The following is an 18,525-nucleotide window of genomic DNA, read 5'->3' as shown; positions in this document are numbered from 1 at the left end:
GATGCAGGGAAAATCTTCCAGGAGACACAACTAGCAGGATCCTGATTGGGTGTCTGGACACCAGCTAACGGGTTTGGCATTACAGCAATAGCTTTAGTCTCTGCAGGAATCTAGGCTAGCTGTGCTGTTCAGTATGCAGACCACTAGCCACATGTGGCTTTTAAAATTAAAGTAAAAATTCAGTCCTTCAGTTGTACCAGCCATCTTTCAAGTACACAGTAGTCACATGTGTCTACTATATTAGACAGTGAAGATACTGAACGTTTCCATTAGTGCAGGAAGTTCTGTTGGGCATCACTTAAGAGGAAGAGGTAGAGATACCATGGTAGAACATCTGCCTTAAAGACTGTGCCAAAATGGCCCAGTACAGAAGGTAGAGAAAAACCTAGGAACTGCTGCTCACATATAACTTACCATCCCATTCTAGAACCTTTCCATTACTGATAGCTGCAGATAATTCCCTGTTCTGTTAAAGTTTGGGTGTACCTGCAAGTGAAGACGTCAAAAGGGCAGAGAGAGGGCAGAAGCTGAGGAAAATGTTCTGGGAATTGTTAGTGTTAAGTAAAGGGATTTTCCAGACATACATTGCTGAGCATTGGAAAGAGGAGGAATGGCTGGGTATGGAGTTAGGAAAATCATATAAAGTATTTAAGAATTTAGCTGCTAGTAAAACAGTATCATTCCCAGGAGAAATAATACTGAAAATAAATTCTAATGTCCAGGTTAATGCCGAGTCGGTCACCGATTTGATCACATCTTCACTAAAGTGTTTAGGCTGAAAAAAAAAAAGTGTTTAGGTTGGTTTATCAATATTAGAAATATGAACACTTTTTTTTTTCATGTTTAATGAGAATTAGTGGGAAAGCAGAGTTCAGTTTGAGGTTCAGTTTTCAGTGTTTCTCCTTAGAGAATACATCTATAGAAAAGGCTATCCAAATTCTATTTATTTTTGCTTTGGAGACAGTGCCATATAGTATATTTGTAAGTTGTTTATCTTTTTTTATTGATGGTTTATAGCAGACGTATACATGAATGTGCTTTTTAAGTCAAGACCACTGTTTAAGTCACAAATTGCCTGCTAGCAAGTTATCTTGAGTAGGAAATCTTTATGAACCAAACTCTGATTATAATTTTAATTGGGCAAAGTATTGAAGTCTGATTTAGAGTTCTTTTTCCTGTGCTTCCTCTTAACAACTCATGGAAAGAATCAACAACTGTTTTTAAAAATTCAATTTGGAGTTCTTATTTCACAATGACTTTCATCCTTTTTATGCTTTATTTCAATAGATAGTTGCTAAGCATCTGCTTTAAAAACAAATTTTATTAAGATATAATTCACATGTCACACAATTCGCTCATTTAAAGAATACAACTCAAAAGTTACTGTATGTTCCGAGTTGTGTAACTGTCACTTCAGTCAATTTTATTACATTTTTATCACCCCCAAAAGAAACTATATCCAAAAGAAAGTGTATAGGCAGTCATTCTCCTTGGCAACCTCTCCCTCCCTTAGGAGCTACTAATTTACTTCTATCTCTGTAGATTTACCTATTCTGGACATTTCATATAAGTGGAATCATAAAATATCAATATATGGTCTTTTGTGACTGACTTCTCTCATTTAGCATAGTATTTTCAGGGCTCATCCATGTTGTGGCATGTATTAGTATTTCATTCTTTTTATCACCAAATATATTCTGTATTCCCTTATATGAATAAAGCACATTCTTTTTTATCCATTTGGATTATTTCTACCTTTTGGCTATTATGAATGAGGCAAATGAGATGCTTAGCTCACAAAATAAGAATACTGAGGGTTGTGCAAGTGCAAAATTTAAGGAGGTACTCTCTCTTAGGGTTGTGTAAGTACAACCCTACTTGAGAGTGAGGGCCTCCTTAAATTTTGTACCTGGGAGCCTGCAGTGTCCCACCAGTCTTGGCAGTATATTGGCTTTCCTTGAGCTTCACTGAATATCAGCCAGTTAAAAACTGAGTAAAAAGTTGTGCTTTGCTTTTTGTCACTTTCCTGTTCAACAGTGTTCAGTGATCTTCTATTGACTATCAAAGACTGACCTGTGATTCTAGTTTTATTTCTAGTTAGATTTCCACTGTCTTATTATTTTAGCCAGTCTAAACTACACTGTATTCCCCAACAAGTCAAAAGCTCTTCTGTTATCCTGACTTTGCCCGGTGCGGTTTTTCACCTGTGACTGACACATTGATGGAAACCTGTTTCTAGTGGCATTGATGAGGGTGAACCTACTGTTTGAGCCTACGGCACTAAACTTGTTCAGATTCTAGTTCCCAATATTATCTAATTCCCCTGGTTGTGGAACTAAGATCCTGCGTGTTTTATAAATAGAATCCTGTGCTGTGCTGTTTAGTCACTCAGTCATGTCTGACTCTTTGTGATCCCGTGGACTGTAGCCCGCCAGGCTCTTCTGTCCATGGGGATTCTCCAGGCAAGAATACTGGAGTGGGTTGCCATGCCCTCCTCCAGGGGATCTTCCCAACCTGCAGATCGAACCCTGGTCTCCCACACTGCAGTCGAATTCTTTACTGTCTGAGCCACCAGGGAAGCCCCACAATACTGGAGTGGGTAGCCTATCCCTTCTTCAGGGCATTTTCCCAACCCAGGAATCCAACTGGGGTCTCTTGCATTGCAGGTGGGTTCTTTACCAGCTGAGCTATCTAGGAAGCCTCAGATAGAATCCTATACTATATAATTTTTGGGACTTGCCCTTTTTTTTTTTCCATTCAGCATTATTTCCTGGAGATTCATTCAGGTTGTTGCATGTATCAATATTTTTTTCCTTTTTATTGCTGAGAATTATTCTCTGATATGCCTATACCACCATTTGTTTAAACATTCACCTGTTCAAAGACATCTGGGCTGATTCCAGTTTTTGGCTGTTACAAAGCTGCTGTGAACACTTGTGTACAAGTTTTATATGAACATGTTTCCATTTCTCTGGGATATATGTCCAGGAGTATAATTGTTGGATTGTATGGTAGTTGCATGATTAGTTTTTTAAGAAACTGGCTGATTGTTTTTCAGAGTGGCAGTAAAATAGATTTTACATAGTGATCCAGTTTCTTTGCACGCTTTTGGGTATTTGGTGTTCTCACTACTTTTTATTTTAGCTATTTTGATAGATGGGTAGTGATACTGCTTTGTGGTTTTGATTTACATTTCCCTAGTGGCTGTTAAACATCTTTAAACATGTTAAACATCTTTTCACATGTTTATTTACCAACTATATACCCTTTTTGGTGAAGGATCGTTTGTACTTATTTTCTAATTGTATAGTTTGATTTTTTACTGTTGAGTTTTGATAGGTCTTTGTATATTCCGAGTACTAGCTCTTTGTTGAATATGTGGTTTGCAAATAATTTCTCCTAGTCTGTAAGCTTTTCTTTTCATTCTTTCCCCTGGGCGTTTATTGTACAAAAGTTTTTAATTTCAATGAGGTCCAATTTATCGATTTTTCCTTTATGAATCAAGGTTTTGGTGTCAAGTCTAAGAACTCTTTGCCTGACTCTAGATCACAAAGATTTTCTTCTGTATTTTTTTCTCAGAGTTTTATATTTTACATTTAAGTTCTTGATAATTTTGATTTAATATTTATATTAGGTATGAAGTTTAAGTTGAATTAATTTCTTTGCAATGGAATTTTAGTTGCTCCAGCAACTAAAAAGGTTGAAAAGGTTTTCCTTTTTCCTTTAAATTGTTTTTTCAGTTTTGTCAAAAATCAAACTCTGTCTCCTTCATTGACAGGTGTATTCTTTGACCACTAAGCCACCTGGGAAGCCCTAAGAAAATTTATGTAGGTCCTAAATTTGGGGTTCTCTATTCTGTTCCATTAATCTATGTATCAGTATCACACTCTTTTGATGACTAGAGCTTTGTAATAAACTTGATATTGGATAGAATAATTCCTTCCACTGATTATTCTTTATCAAGATTGTTTCAGCTGTTTTAGAGTCTACCTTTCCATGTAAATTTTAGAATAAACTTGTTTAAGTCTTAAAGCCTTACTAGGATTTTGATAGGAATTGCATTAATCTTATTGATTAATTTGGGGAGAATTGACATTTTTATCATGTTGAGTCTTCCAGTCAATGAACAAGCCTGTTTATTTATGTCTTCTTTGATCTCTTTCTTTCAGCATTTTTTAACTTTCAGCGTACAGACCCTGTACATGTTTTTGGTAAGTGTATATACTTAAGTATTGAATTTTTTAGAGTAATTGTAAATGGTAATATGTTTTTAACTTTGATTTTTGCACATCTTTTGTTAGTACAATTGACCCTTAAACAACACAGGTTTGAATGATGCAGGTCCACTTATATATGCATTTTTATAAATAAATACATACTGTAATACTACATACTCTTCCTTCAGTTGAATTGGAGAGTGTGAAGCCATGGATACTGGCAGGTGACTGTAAAGTATGTAGGGATTTTCCACTGCTCAGGGTGTCTGCTTCCCTAACCCCTGTGTTGATCAAGGGTCAACTGTATATAGAAATCGATTAATTTTTGTGTGTTGATCTTATATCCTGTGACCTTATTATTACTTCTAGGAGTGTTTTTGTATATTCCTTGAGATTGTCTATATAGACATTATGTCATTTGCAAATAGAGTTTTATTTCTCCCTTTCGATCTGTATGTGTTTTATTTCTCTTTCTTGCTAATTACTGTGCCTAGAACTGCTGATATTAAGTGTAGTGACAGCAGACCTCCTTGCCTTGTTCCTGTTTGTTGTTGTTCAGTCACTAAGCTATGTCTGACTCTGCGATCCCATAGACTGCAGCATTCCAGGCTTCCCTGTCCTTTGCTGTCTCCTGGAGTTTGCTCAAGTTCATGTCCACTGAGTTGGTAGTGCTATTTAATCTTTTCATCCTCTGCCGCCCCCTTCTTTTGCCTTCAGTCTTTCCCAGCATCAGGGTCTTTTCCGATGAGTCTGCTGTTTGTATCAAATGGTCAATATATTGGAGTTTCATCTTCAGTATCAGTCCTTCCAAAGAATATTCAGAGTTGATTTCCTTCAGGAATGACTGGTTTGATCTCCTTGCAGTCCAAAGAACTCTTAAGAGTCTTCTCTAGCACCACAGTTCAGAAGTATCATTTCTTCAGCACTCAGCCAACTCTCACATCTGTACATGACTACTGGGAAAACCATAGCTTTGACTATATGGACCTTTGTTGGCAAAGTGATGTCTCTGCTTTTTAATACACTGTCTAGGTTTGTCATAGCTTTCTTTTCAAAGAGCAAGCATCTTTTAATTTCACGGCTGTAGTCACTGTCTGCAGTGATTTGGGAATCCAAGAAAATAAAATCTGTCACTGTTCCACTTTTTCTCCTTCTATTTGCCATGAAGTGATGTGACTAAATGCCATGATCTTAGTTCTTTTTGAATGTTGAGTTTAAAGCCAGCTTTTTTACTTTCCTCTTTCATTGTCACCAAGAGTTTCTTTAGTTCCTCTTTACTTTTTGCCATTAGGGTGGTATCATCTGCATATCTGAGGTTGTTGATATTTCTCCTGGTAATCTTGATTCCAGCTTGTGATTCATCCAGCCCGGCATTTCCCATGCGCATATATGTTAAATAAGCAGGGTGACAATATACAGCCTTGTTGTATATTTCCTAACCTTAGGGGGAAAGTATTATTTCACCTTTAAGTGTGATGTTAGCTGCAGGCTTTTGTGTAGATGCTCTTTATCAAGTTGTAATCACATATTTTAAAAATTTCAGATGAAACTTTTTTCTATGGTACTTTTTCTTACTCTCCCAAGCTAGTATTTACTCTCCATATTTCAGTAGCATTCGGCTTATATTACTATTATTGAATTCTTACTTAATTGTATTCTGGTTGATTTGTGTTCATCCATCCCTCCTCCATACATATACACCCTCTAGGCTATGAGGGCAGATGCTGTTTTATTAATTTTTATATCAGTAGCTTACAGCAGTGTGCTGGCACTGTTGGATTGTTTGATTGAGTGAAGGAGTGAATGAATGAATAATTGAATAAGAGAATGGGGAACTCTTATAGGGCTGAAAATAGTTTTTAGTGATAAAAGTATGAACTTTGGAGCCAGACAGAATTCATATCTCAGCCCTTCAATTTAATGCTACTGTGTGAAGTTGGTCAAATTACTAAATATTTCTGAACTTTAATTCTCTTATCTGTGGAATTAAGATAATAATAATCTACCTGAACAAATTAAGTGAAATAGTACATGTTAATTCTCAGTATAGTAGCTGTCATGTAATAGGCACTCAAATTGTAGTTTTCCTTTGTTTCTTCATTGAACTGTTGTAAATATTAAGTTATAGTGATTGTAAAATCACTTTGTGAACTGCATTAAGTTATTTAAATTTTGTACATTTGTGTTAAATACATCAAACTAATTTTGATGATGTTGGCTTAAGAGGGAAAAATAGGGACATGAGAAAATGGAGGTTTTCTCCAACAATAACTTCTGTTGAGCAATACCATGTACTAGCCACTCTGCTCAGAAGTTTATGTTCAGTGATTCATTTAATCTTTACAATAACCCTATGAAGCACATACTTCCTCTGAAGGACTTTTTCTTAGTTTTTTAATTATAGTTTCCTTATCTCCACGCTTTCTAAATAACCCTCAGAAATTGGGCTAATACAATTTAATGCAGATTTCAAACTTTGTATTAAATATGAAGAATAATAATTATTTCTTTTTTAAGCTCTCATCTTAGTATTGGGGACAGCATACCTTTAGGTTAAATCTTCATTTTTTTCAGTAAATCTTAGTAATGACATTTACAGGCAGTTTGGTTCCAGAGCACCACAATAAAGAGAATACTGCAATAAAGTGGGTCAACTGAATTTTTGTATGCCATTGGATATGAGTAAATATAATTTACTATATAATATATTGTATAATATACTGTAAATATACACAGTATACTGTGGTCTACTAAGTATGAAATAGCGTTATATCTAAAGAATACACTTCTTTTAACTGTACTCTCAGGCTTGTGGGATCTTAGTTCCCTGACTAGGGATCGAATCAGGACCATGGCAGTGAAAGTCCTAACCCTGGACCACCATGAAACTCCCCAAAATATACATACCTTAGTTAAAAAATACTTTATCACTAAAAAATGCTAACCAACATCTGAGCCTTTAGTGAGCTGTAATCTTTCTGCTGTTGGAGGGTCTGCTGCAGACAGCCATCAGGCCATCAAGGTGATGGTTGCTGAAGCTTAGGGTGGTAGTGATAGCTTCTTAAAATAAGAGAACAGTGAAGTTTGCCACATCAAGTGACTATTCCTTTTACAAATGACTTCTCTGTACTATGCAATGCTGTTTTGATAGCATTTTACCCACAGAAGAATTTCTTTCAAAATCGGAGTCAGTCCTCTCAAAACCTGCCACTGTTTTATCAACTAAGTTTATGCAGTATTCTAAATCTTTTGTTGTCATTTCAGCAGTCTTCATAGCATGTTCACCAGGAGTAGATTCCATTTCAAAAAACCACATTCCTTGCTCATCTGTAGAAGTAACTCCTTATCTGTTCAAGTTTTATCATGAACCCCTCAAAGTCATCCATGAAGTTTGGAATAAACTTCTTCCAAACTCCTGATATTTGGCCTGTTCCCATGAATCACAAATATTATTATTATCATTATTATTATTATTTTTTTTTATCACTCCTCATGGCAGTACTCTTGCCTGGAAAATCTCATGGATGGAGGAGCCTACTGGCTGTGGTCCATGGGGTTGCAAAGAGTCGGACATGACCCAGCACCTTCACTTTCACTTTTCACTTTCATGCTTTGGAGAAGGAAATGGCAACCCACTCCAGTGTTCTTGCCTGGAGAATCCCAGGGACAGAGGAGCCTGGTGGGTGCTGTCTGTGGGGTCGCACAGAGTCGGACACGACTGAAGCGACTTAGCAGCAGCATGACTTGTGGATTTTAGTACCCCGACCAGGGATCGAACCCAGGCCCTTGGCAGTGAGACTCCTAACCAGTGGATCACTGAAGAATTCCTCACAAATATTCTTAATGACATTTAGAATGATGAGTGTGCTTTCCAGGAGGTTTTCACTTGACTTTGTCCAGATCCATTAGAGGAATTACTATCGATGGCAGCTGTGTGTGTGCATGCTCAGTCGTGTCTGACTCTTCGCGACTCTTTGGACTGTAGCTTGCCAGGCTCCTCTGTTCATGGGATTTTTCAGGCAAGAATACTGGAGTGGGTTGCTATTTCCTCCTCCAGGGGATCTTCCCGACCCAGAGACTGAACCTGCATCTCTTGCATTGCGGGTGGATTCTTTACTACTGAGCCATCGGAGAAGCCCTAAACGGATGTGCAGTACATTCTGAATCAAACCTGGGCCTCCCACATGACAGAAATTCTATCACTTAAGCAGCAATGCAAGCAGCATGGCACCTATGGCTTTACAAAATGTGTTTCTTAAATAATAATGAAACTGCACACCCAGATTGAGACCTGATCCCACTGTCTTTTAATTGAGATCACACACCTGGTCTCAGAACTTAATGAAGCTCAGGTTCTCTATGTCTCATTGCAGAAAAAATTCAGTGAGGGACAGAGTGATAGATAAGAAGTGGATTTATCTAGATACACATTCCATAGACAGAATGCAATCCATCTCAAAAGGTGAGAATGGCCTTAGGAAAAACACTCTCCACAGATAGAGTGTGTGGTTAGTTTTAAGGAGTGGGAGGGTTTTGGGGAAGGGGTAGAGATTTCCAGGAATTGGGCCACTGCTTACTTTTTGACCTTTTATGGTTAGCCTCCAAAGTGTCATGACACCAATGACACTGTAGGTGTGTCATTTAGATGCTAATGTGTTAATACTGCAGTGAGCATGTAATGAGGCTCAGGATTCATGAAAATCAAATCTGCATCTTGGACCTAGCTGGTTCTGACCAGTGTCTTATCCTCAAGGGCTATGTCATTTTTTTAGAGGTTATTTCCTTCCCTCCTGTTTTAATAAGACCTGAAAGTCAAAATTTCTCCATGATCCATGAGCTACAGAATGGATGTTGTGTTAGCAAGCATGAAAACAACATTAATTTGGTATATTTCCATCAGAACTCTTAGCTGACCAGGTACATTGTCAATGAACAGCAATATTTTGAAAAGAATCTTTTTTTCTGAGTTACAGGTCTCAACACAGGATTTAAAATATTCAGTAAACCATGTAAACAGATGTGCTGTCATCCCGGTTTTGTTGTTCCATTTATAGAGCACAGACAGAGTACTGTTGTTCAGTTGCTCAGTTGTGTCCAGCTCTTTGCGATTCCATGGACTGCAACACGCCAGGCTTCCCTGTCCTTTACCATCTTCTGGAGTTTGCTCAAACTCATGTCTGTTGAGTTGGTGATACAATCCCATCTCATCCTCTCTTGTTCCCTTCTCCTCCTGCCTTCAATCTTTCCCAATCAGGGTCTGGTTTCCAGTGAGTCAGCTCTTCGCATCAGGTGGCCAAAGTATTAGAGCTTCAGCTTCAGCATCAGTCCTTCCAATGATATTCAGGGTTGGTTTCCTTTAAGATTGACTGGTTTGATCTCCTTGCTGTCCAAGGGACTCTCAAGAGTCTTCTCCAACACCACAGTTCGAAAGCATCAATTTTTCGGCACTCAGCCTTCTTTATGATCTGGCTCTCACATCTGTATGTGACTACTGGAAAAACCATAGCTTTGACTATACGAACCTTTGTTGGCAAAGTAATGTCTCTGCTTTTCAACATGCTGTCTAGGTTTGTCTTAGCTTTTCTTCCAAGGAGCAAGCATCTTTTAATTTCATGGCTGCTGTAACATCCACAGTGATTTTGTCGAAGCCCAAGAAAATAAAATCTGTCACTGTTTCCATTGTTTCCCCATCTATTTGCCATGAAGTGATGGGACTAAATGCCATGATCTTAGTTTTTTGAATGTTGAGTTTTAAGCCAGCTTTTTTGCTCTCCTGTTTCACCCTCATCAAGAGGCTCTTTGGTTCCTCTTTGCTTTCTGCCATAAGGGTGGTGTCATCTGCATATCTGAGGTTATTGATATTTCTCCTGGCATTCTTGATTCCAGCTTGTGCTTCATCCAGCCCAGGATTTTGCATGATGTACTCTGCTATAAGTTAAATAAACAGGGTGACAATATACAGCCTTGATGTACTCCTTTCTCAATTTTGCACCAGTCTGTTGTTCCATGTTCAGTTCTAATTGTTGCTTCTTGACCTGCATACAGGTTCCTTGGGAGACAGGTAAGGTGGTCTGGTATTCCCATCTCTTTAAGTATTTTCCACAGTTTGTTGTGATCCACACAGTCAAAGGCTTTAGTGTAGTCAGTGAAGCAGAAGTGGATGTTTTTCTGGAACTCTCATTTTCTGTGATCCAGCAGATGTTGGCACTTTGATCTCTGGTTCCTCTGCCTTTTTCACTTCCAGCTTGTACATCTGGAAGTTCTCAGTTCGCATACTGTTGAAGCCTGGCTTGAAGGATTTTGAGCATTACCTTGCTAGCACGTGAAATGAGTGCAATTGTGTGGTAGTTTGAACATTCTTTGGCATTGCCCTTCTTTGGGATTGGAATGAAAATTGACCTTTCCCAGTTCTGTGGCCACTGTTGCGTTTTCCAAATTTGCTGACATATTGACTGTAGCACTTTAACAGCATCATCTTTCAGGATTTGAAATAGCTGAAATTCCATCGCCTCTACTAGCTTTGTTTGTTGTGATGCTTCTAAAGGCCCACTTGACTTCACACTCTAGGATATCTGGCTCTAAGTGAGTGATCACACCATTGAATTTATCCTGGCCATTAAGATCTTTTTTTGTATAGTTCTTCTTTGTATTCTCTTTCTGTTAGGTCCCTACCATTTCTGTCCATTTGTTGTTCCATTTATATAATACAGACTGAGTAGACTTAGCATTATTCATAAGGGCCCTAAGATTTTGGAAACAGTAAGTGATTGTTGGTTATGACTTAAAGTCACCGACCACATTGAAACCGAGTAGGACCCTGTGGGGCCTTACCAGGTACAAAAGCCCCTCTGTAACCCCTGTTTCTTTTTTGTAGAAAATGTTTTAGTCTCCTAGGCCTTCCCTAGGAGGCAGAATTCCACAGAGCACACTCAAGTAGTTACTAATTAGAGAAGTGAGGAAATGCAGAAACAAAGGAAAAGCAGTCAAGCAAAAAAAGTAATGATAGCTTAAACTATAATTCATTGATAAAACAGAATCAGAGGACTCTTAGTTCCTCCTGAAGGGATATACGTAACAATATGACACATATCTTTGAGTTGTTCTGCAGAAACTAAAATCCCCACCCAGATGTAGGATGGTGACTGTATACTAACCATAAGCACTAGACCTTAGATTCAGTTCAATTCTGTTGCTCAGTCATGTCTGACTCTTTGCAACCGCATGGACTGCAGCACACCAGGCTTGCCTGTCCATCATCAGCTCCCAGACCTTACTCAAACTCATGTCCATTGAGTCGGTGATGCCATTCAACCATCTCATCCTTTGTCATCCCCTTCTTCTCTTGCCCTCAATATTTCCTAGTATCAGGGTCTTTTCCAATGAGTCAGTTCTTCGCATCAGGTGGCCAAAGTATTGGAGTTTCAGCTTCAGCATCAGTCCTTCCAGTGAATATTCAGGACTGATTTCCTTCAGGATTGACTGGTTTGATCTCCTTGCAGTCCAAGGGACTCTTATGAGTCTTCTCCAAAACCACAGTTCAAAAACATCCATTCTTTGTCCCTTAGCTTTCTTTATAGTCCAACTCTCACATATATACATGACTACTGGAAAAACCATAGCTTTGACTAGACGGATCTCTGTTGGCAAAGTAATGTCTCTGCTTTTTAATATGCTGTCTAGGTTTGTCATAGCTTTTCTTCCAGGGAAGTGTCTTTTGATTTTATGGCTGCAGTCACCATCTGTGGTGATTTTGGAGCCCAAGAAAATAAAGTCTGTCACTGTTTCCATTGTTTCCCCATCTATTTGCCATGAAGTGATGAAACTGGATGCCATGATCTTAGTTTTTTGAATGTTGAGTTTTAAGTCAGCTTTTTCACTCCTCTCACTTTCATCAAGAGGCTCTTTAGTTCTTCTTTGCTTTCTGCTGTAAGAGTGGTGTCATCTGCGTATCTGAGGTTATTGGTATTTCTCCCGGCAATCTTGATTCCAGCTTGCGCTTCATCCTGCCCGGTATTTCACACTGTGTACTCTGCATATAAGTTACATAAGCTGGGTGACAATATAAAGCCTTGACGTCCTCCTTTCCCAATTTGGAACCAGTCTGTTGTTCCATGTCCAGTTCTGTTGCTTCCTGACCTGCATACAGATTTCTCAGGAGGCAAGTAAGGTTGTCTGGTAGTCCCATCATTTTAAGAATTTTCCACAGACCCTATACTGGTTGGAACCAGAAGGTTGACGATTAAGATTTCTAAAATATCATCCTGTTACCTTGTCATTGACTAGTCGGAAGAAAGTCCATAAGCTGATCACGCACTCTGCAACCCTCAATTCTAATGTTGCCTTTAAAAACCCTTGCCTGAAAGCCATCAGGGAGTTTTGGTCTTTGAGCATGAGTTACCTGTTCTTGCTCGGTGCCATGTGACAAATGCTGTACTTTCCTTCATCACAGCTTGGTGTCAGTAGATTGGCTTTGCTGTCTGTTAGACAGGTTGTCCTGAATTTGGTTTGATAACAGCATTTAGCTCCTAACAAAGTCAGGCTGTGTTTTGAAGCTTTGAAGCTGGACTTTGACTTCTCTCCAGCTATGCAAGTCCTAGATGTTATTTTCTTCTAATAGTAGGCTATTTTGTCTACATTGAAAATCTGTTGTTTAGTGTAGCCACCTTCATTAACTGTCTTAGCCACATCTTCTGAATAACTTGCCGTACCTCCCACATCAGCACCTGCTACCTCACCTTGAGCTTCTGTGTTACGGAGACGGCTTCTTGTGAGCCAGCCTCTGTTAGCTTCAAACTTTTCTTCTGCAGCTTCCTTACTTCTCTCGGCCTTCACAGTTGTATGGAACTGATCAGAGCAATCAATTTGTGTATTGTCTATGGTGCATCAGTTTTTTTCAACAGAGATCACCAATAAAGCTTGAATTAGTTTTTGAAAGAAGAGAAAAGCAGCAGACTGTTTAAATTCAATATATTTAGCAGGTTAAGATCTATTTTGATCAGTTCTCTCTCTCTTTTTTTAATTTGTGGTTAAATACACAAAGAAGAATTTATCACCTTAACATTTTATGAGTGTACAGTAGTTCTAAACATATTCACATTGTTGTGCAGCCAATCTCTAGAACTCTTCTTATCTTGCAAAGCTGAAACTCAATGCCCATTAAGCAACTCCTCCCCATTCCTCCCTTCCCACGGTGCTTGGCAACCACAGTTCTACTTTTTGTTTCTAAATTTGACTCTTATAGGTACCTAACATAGATAAATTATAGAGTATTCGTCCTTTTGTGCATAGCTTATTTCACTTAGCATAAGGATCATATGTATTATAGCATGTATCAGAATTTTGTTCTTTTCAAGGCTGAATAATATTCCACTGTATGTATATTTCACATTTTGCTTATTGGTTCACCTGGGTTGCTTCCATCTTCTGGCTGTTGTGAATAATGCTGCTATGAATATGGGTATACAATGGTCTCTTTGAGACCTTGCTTTCGTTTCTTTTTTTCTTCAGTTTTATTGAGATATAACTGATGTATAGCACTGTGTAAGTTTAAGGTGCACAGCATAATGATTTGATTTACATACGTCATGAAATGATTATCACAGTAAGTTTAGTGAACACCCATCATCTCATGTTTGGTTTGGGCTTCCCTGGTGGCTCACGTGGTAAAGAATCAGCCTGCAATGCAGCTAGCTTTTGCTTGTCAGTAAAACTTCATATTTCTCTATCAAATATGAATGAAAGCCTTGGGAGGTAAAGTATTCTTGGTTATAGGTTTTTCCATTTCATCATTTTAAATATATTGTGCCACTTCCTGTGGCCTTCAGAGTTCTGCTGAACAACCTGATGGGAGCTCATCTGTAACTTTTTGCTTTTACATTGCTTATTTTTTAATATTCTCTCTTCTTTATCTTTAGTTTTTGCCATTTTAATTATAATGTGTTTCCTTGTCATCCTCTTTGGATTGATCCTTTTAGGATCTCTCTGTTTCTGGGGCCTGAATGTTTGTTTTCTTTTCCAGGTTAGCTAAGTTTTCTGGGATTAATATCTTAAAATATGTTCTCTGTCTCTTTTTTCCCACTTTTCTTTTTGGGACCCCTACAATGCGAATGTTAGTATGCTTGATATTGTCTGAGAGGTCTTGCAAGCTATCTTCATTTCTTTCTTTTTTTTTTTCTTTTTAGCTTCAGTGATTTTCACTACTCTGTCTTCCAGCTTGCTGATCCATCCCTTTGTACCATCTAATCTACTGTTGCTGCCTTCTAGTGTATTTTTTATTTCATTTACTGTATTTTTCAACTCTGTTTGGTTCTTTTTTGTATTCTCCAACTCTTTGTTAAAAACCGCTAACTTCTGACTCTTCATCCAGTCTTCTCTTGAGTTTGTTGAACATCTTTACAATCATTATCTTGAACTCTTTATTGAGTAGAATTGCTTATCTCCACTCACTTAGTTCTTCGGAGATTTAATCTTGTTCCTTCATTTGGAGCATATTCTTCTGTCATCTCATTTTGCCTGATTTGCTGTTTTTATTTTTGAATATTTGGTAGATTGGTTTCTTTCCTGATCTTAGAGAAGTGGTCTTTTTTAGGAGACGTCCTGTGACAGTAGTGTACTTACCTCTGGTCACCAGAGCTATGTATGTGGATCCTTCTGTTGTGGTAGGCTATATTACTATGAGTGGTCTGGCCACCTGTCCAGTTGGTTGCCTGGCCCTGACTTGTGCAGAGGCTATCAGCTGCTGGTGGGTAGGGCTGGGTCATGAGGGGGCTGGCTGTGGGGCTCCAGGGGTCCTGGGGCACACTGATGGGCAGAGCCATATTCCAGGGTGGGTGGTTGCAGAGCAGGGAGTCCTGGATCTAGTGTTGGCCTGCTAGTGGGTAGGGTCAAGGCCCCAGGGGCCGTGGGCCTAGTGCCAGCCCACTGTTGGGTGGGGGCAAGTTTCTGATATGACTGTCTGTGGGGTCCTGGGTTTCTTGAAACTGGTGTCAGCCTACTGGTATTGGATTTTTGGGCTGGTGCCTGCCCACTGGTGGGTGAGGCTGTGTCCCAGACTCTGGCTAGTCTGCTGGTAGATGGGGCCATGTCCCTGCTTGGCTAGCTGCTTGACCTAAGGTGTCCCAGTACTGGTACGGATAGGCTGGTAGGTGGGGCTGGGTTCCAGTATTAATAAGCTTAAAGGCAGGATTCCAAATTGGCATTTGTCAGCACCAGTGTCCACATGTTAGGACAAGTGCCTCAAAACGGCTTCTGCCAGTGTCTTTGTCCCTAGTATGAGCTCCAGTTACCTCCTGCCTCTCCAGGAGACTCTCCAAGACCAGCAGTGGATTTTGACCCAGGCTTATTTTAAAGTTACTGCTTCTGCTCTGAGTCCCAGAGTGTGTGAGATTTTGTGTGTACCCTTTAAGAGTGGAATCCCATACTTAAAGGGCTCCCACAGCCTGCTGTCTCTCCCAGATGTAAGCCCCACTGGCTTTCAAAGCCAAATGTTGTGGGGCTTGTTGTCCTGGTGCAGGAAACAGGGTTAGGAACCTGGATGTGAGGCATGGACTCCTCATTCCTTGAGGAGAACCATGGCAATTGTAATTGTTTTCCCATTTAGGCAATTGTAATTGCCTACCTGGGGATGTGAGTCTTGACTACACCATATCACCACCCCTCCTACCCATCATTCCTTCTTTATATCTTTAGCTGTAGAAGAAATCTGTTCTGCTGGTCTTCCAGTTTTTCTCATCAGTATTTCCTCTATAAAAAATTGTGATTTGGGTCTACCCATTGGAGGAGGTGAGTTCAAGGTCTTTCAACTCCATCCTCTTGGCCACTTCTCTTGGATACCCAGAAGTGGAGTCGCTGGATTGTATGATAGTTCCATTTTTAATTTTTTTTTTGAGAAATTGCCACACTATTGTCTACAGTGGCTGCACCATTGTACATTCCCACTAACAGTTCCCATCTATTCATGTCCTCAGTAACAACTGTAATTTTCTGGTTTTATTTTTTATCATAGCCATCCTAATGGGTGTTTTCAATTTTTATTGTTTTTGTCCTTTGTATTTTCCTAAAAGCCCATGATTTTGAGCATCTTTTCATGTGTTTATTACCCATTTGTATATCTTCTTTGGAGCAGTGTCTATTTGAGTCCTTTGTGCACTTCTATATCGATTGTTGTTAAGTTTTAAGGAGTTCTTTATATATTCTAGATATTAGCTCCATATCAGATAAATGGTTTGCAGATATTTTCTCCCTTTGTGTGGGTTGCTTTTCACCCTTCTGACTATGTCTTTTGATGCTCAGAATTTCTCAGTTTTAAAATATTTTATTATTTATTACTTAAGACATTTAAAAAGAACAATACAGTAAGTATCCTTGTCTACTATCTAGCAAATTAAATATTACTAAATAAGTTGAACGCCCCTGGGTTTCTCCTTCTTGATCACAAGTCCCTTGCCATCTCTCAAAGGTAACCAATAGTGAATTTGGTGTTTTGCTGACTAATTTATATTCCAAAGTCAGCCTCTTAGTGTATTAGAAGCTTACCATGACAGAGAATACTGCAGAAGTCCTTGGAAGGCTGAGATGAGAAGGGTTAATTCTTAGATTTTCTTCCTTTTTCTTTTTTTTTTTTAAGTTGAAAGCCCAGTTTGGCACCCTGTCAGACCCCGTCAAAGAGTTTTATGTAACAGGTACACAGACATATTTTTTGAATGACTATTTGGTACCCATGTACTTTTGATTGAAAATAATTAAAATACCACCATTACATCATGTTGATGTGAGTTCTAGATATCTTTTGAGTCAGGATTATTATTTGCTTTGCTAGTAAATAGCCAGCTATGGCAAAGTCAATGTTTTCTTAGAGGTAGTGAAACTGAGGGGCAAACTTGAGTTTGGAGCATTAGCTATAACTGCATACAGTCCGTTTAGCTGCCTCTGTTAATTGAGGCTTGTAGACAGGGCGAGCAGAATAAGAGAGACGTAGAAGCATTACATTCCTAGTTTAAAAAATGAGTTGCAAGTTCTGAAAAAGAGGAGTTATTCTTGTCAGGTCTGACTCTGGTCACGGACCTGTTGAAACAAATAGTGTGATGATGTTCACAGGATCGTAGTGAAGGACCAGACCTCCACTGTAAAGTGAAAATAAGATTCTTCTCTATTGAGGCCATATGAGAGCAGCAGCAGCTGTTACTTCTGCCGCGACTGCCTAAACTTGGTGGCTGTGTGAGGTGGCCGGAGCAGGAAATGATTCCATGACAGTAGGCGTGTACAGGGAAGGACTTGTTCTGGCTCTGGCCAAGTGGTTACACAGGTGAGGGTGTCACTTTAAACATACAAAGACCGGCTGGCTGGAGGAGGAGCAGCTTCCTGAGGATCAGGTGCACATCTGAAGGGATGAGCTCATTCTTCTAACCAGACCTGCTCTAGATGCTGAGTGAATGTTTTCCTAATTGCAAGTCCTGCAGCTGGGAGAATCAGGAAATGGTTGAAGCTTTAGCCACTTTGTAAGTAGCAAAAAAAAAAAAAAAAAAAAAATAGAAGCAGTTTTGGGACTCTTTTGAAATGTGTGGTTGTGAATATCAAGTTGAAGGTGACACAGGTTCACATTCAGTTTCCTCTAAGTTGAGGATTGCAGTGAAGTGTCATGGGTTGAGGAAAGCTCTGGTGGGTCTAGCTTTATTCCAGTGATTCTTTTTGAGGTGATTTAATAATTTATTTCCTAGACTGTCTTGTTTTGTTTTTCTTCTTTAGGAAATAAAAATCCTGAGGGTTCCCTTTTAATTAACAAAGATCTTTATGTTTAAAGCTTTAGTTAGTGGGACTTACTTCGCTTTTTAAGTCCACTCTGCTTACTTTCAGAGCTCTATGCATGATTCTGTTTTGGTTTAATTTACCTATTCAGTTTAAGTAAGCGTCTTTAAAATTAAGTTGGCTTAAAAGAAAAATATCAATTATTAATTCGTTTTTCTTAAACTTCTTTTCTTTTGAGATATTTCTCAAAATTCACTCAGAATTAGGTCTGATATGTTCTTTAACCAGTTTCCCCCAGTGGTAACACCTTGAAAAACTGTAGTGCAGAATCACAACCAGCACATTGACATTGATACAGTGAGGGTACAGAATATTTTCACCACCATAGGATATTTCCTTTTTATGGCTACACCCACTTCCTTTACAGTCACCTGCTCCTTAACTCTTGTCAACCAGTAACTGAAAAATCAGTTTTTAAGCAAGAAGTTTTGTGTGCTGTCTTAAGTAGTTTTGTGTTAGAGATCTACATAGCCTTATGAAAGAGAGCCCTAGATAGACTGCAATA

General features: G+C 38.9%; 1 protein-coding gene across 22 annotated transcripts in view; it reads left to right on the top strand.

The window, feature by feature from the left end:
* The window catches only part of USP54 (ubiquitin specific peptidase 54), a 118,163-nt gene that overhangs the window by 6,314 nt on the left and 93,324 nt on the right, over positions 1-18,525 (top strand). For 19 of the 22 annotated variants that reach the window (XM_065922597.1, XM_065922583.1, XM_065922584.1 and 16 more), the window contains one exon: positions 4,170-4,211. The exons of the other annotated variants lie outside the window; for them this stretch is intronic. The gene's annotated coding sequence lies outside the window, so the exon portion shown is untranslated. The remainder of the gene's footprint in view (positions 1-4,169; positions 4,212-18,525) is intronic. 22 annotated transcript variants of the gene reach the window in all.

Source organism: Muntiacus reevesi, chromosome 2, assembly GCF_963930625.1.
Source record: "Muntiacus reevesi chromosome 2, mMunRee1.1, whole genome shotgun sequence".
Lineage (NCBI taxonomy): Eukaryota > Metazoa > Chordata > Mammalia > Artiodactyla > Cervidae > Muntiacus > Muntiacus reevesi.
Note: the sequence above shows the minus strand (reverse complement) of the source record. Positions and strands in the feature narration are given on the sequence as shown.